This window comes from Trichechus manatus, unplaced genomic scaffold (genome assembly GCF_000243295.1).
Source record: "Trichechus manatus latirostris isolate Lorelei unplaced genomic scaffold, TriManLat1.0 scaffold03384, whole genome shotgun sequence".
In the NCBI taxonomy this organism is placed as follows: Eukaryota; Metazoa; Chordata; class Mammalia; order Sirenia; family Trichechidae; genus Trichechus; species Trichechus manatus.
The window spans coordinates 1,254-3,190 of record NW_004447320.1 but is presented as its reverse complement, the minus strand read 5'-3'; the positions used below and the strand labels follow the sequence as shown (position 1 = coordinate 3,190).

Genomic DNA, 1,937 nt, shown 5'->3' with positions numbered 1-1,937 from the left:
TGAGCTGGCAGGTGATGGGGCCGCTGGAGAAAGCGTGCTAACTCGACTGAGGTTCACAGATGACTTCTGAGAAGGAACCGGTGGCTTAGAGACAGGAGGAGTTGGAGATTTAAGAAAGCTGTTTGCCTGTTGTGGAGTAGAATAGTTAACTGAGGAACTGTTTCCTGAGCTTGAGGGAAGCTTGATGGGTGGAGGTGGATGTTTTACTTCCTTCCCCAATACTGAAGACTGAACCAACACTCTCTGAGGTTGTTCTATTTCTTTCCTTGGAGAAAGGCTCAGACTGGCTGAGCCACTGGAGCTGTGTGGGTTCCTGACTGGGCATTCCTTCTGGACCAAGTCCTGGTACTGATTGACTGTTGTCTCAGCAGCAGTCTCTGGTCCAATCATTAAGCAATCTGAATGATCATCTGTGGAGAAGTGGAAGGGAGACACCTCACTAACACTTTCTTCATCTTCTTCACAGGGCTGTATTGTCCCAGACAAAAGTGGGTCATCGAGTGACTGCATGACGCTCCGTGTTGTTTTCTGATACTGATTACCAGCTTCACAGTCAAATAAGTAATCATCATTTACTTCACATGCTGCCCAGACAGTTGGTTGTGAGACAGCGGGTATGACAGACTTTTCCACCTTTGTATATTTCTCTACGTCCACTTCAGAAGGCATGGCCAGATTACAGGGACTTTGTTTCCACATATCCACACAATTTCCTGCTTTAGAAATTTTGAGGTCATATTGATGACCTGCTTTTCTTTCTTTACTTTTTTGGCAAGAAGTGAACGATCTTAGCTGAGACAGTGGTGGACAATCAGACAGCTCTAGTGGCTGGCTCAGAGAGGACCTAGAATACCTCTTGAAACACTGTTTCATTGAGTGAGTGTTCATCTTTTGCTTGTTATAGAGCAGTCTGTTTGCAGTGCAGGCTACTGCTACAGAAGGATCAAGACACAGGGGTTCAGCTGTAGCTAAGATCAGTTGGCTCTCAAGCACAAGTTTGTCTTCCTGGGTCCATTTATGGTTATCACTTGTTATTGAATGCACATCACAGGCTAAAGTCTGCATTGTTGGACGTAAGAGAACATGCCTACTTTGGTAGCCAGGAGATTGCATATTACTGTACTGCCTGTAGTCACGGATTTCTGCGATGACACATCCAGAGTAAAAAATATTCACCTGAAAGTTTTCCAGGAGATCAACCAAAATAGGAGGTAATTCTTCTGCATCCAAGTATTCAAGCAATTCCTTCTCTTCATAAGGCAGCTGAATGGTCTCGAATTCTGACCCATTTTCCCCGCTGAGCATCAGAGTATAGCCCTCATTGCCAGAGTATAGGTTGACCACTAAACATGACAAGTTCTCTCGCATAACAAGCTTCTCCAACAGGTTCACATTTGTTCTTAATTCCTGCACACCCTCAGGCTCTTTTTCACATTCTTCAACATATAAGTCATAAAGTTTCTGAAATATCGATTTTCTTCCACTAGACAAGCATTTCCTTTTAGGAGGTCTCAGTTGGGCACTTTCAATGAGACAGTCGGCACGATCCAAAGCTTCTTCTAAAGCTTGCTGCATTGTAGTATAAAACGGGGCCCTAAAAGAAGCGAAAAAAAATACGTGCGTTGATGAAGCGGGATGAAAATCATGCCTTTAATCTCAGTCATCTAGTACTGCAAGACGCCGTGGAGTGAACGGCCTTTACTCAGTAAGGACACAAAATTCTCTTCAGTTTTCCACACAAAATTCTCCTGAGTTCCCCAAAACACCAGTACCTGTCCGGGAGCCGCTGCTGGGCCTCGAAATGGTGCCGCCGGCTCACCTCGATGTGGTGGCCTCGTTTTCACGCAGGCGCCGCCGCATGACGCACGACGCAAGACGCAGGCGTGACTGACGTCCCCACTTCCGCAACTGGTCCTGTAGCCTCACTTCTTGTTCCG

At 45.9% G+C, this 1,937-nt stretch overlaps 1 pseudogene; it reads right to left on the bottom strand.

The window, feature by feature from the left end:
- Positions 1-3: 3 nt before the first annotated feature.
- LOC101352769 (transcription factor SPT20 homolog pseudogene) lies at positions 4-1,604 on the bottom strand (annotated as a pseudogene).
- Between the last annotated feature and the right edge of the window lie 333 nt (positions 1,605-1,937).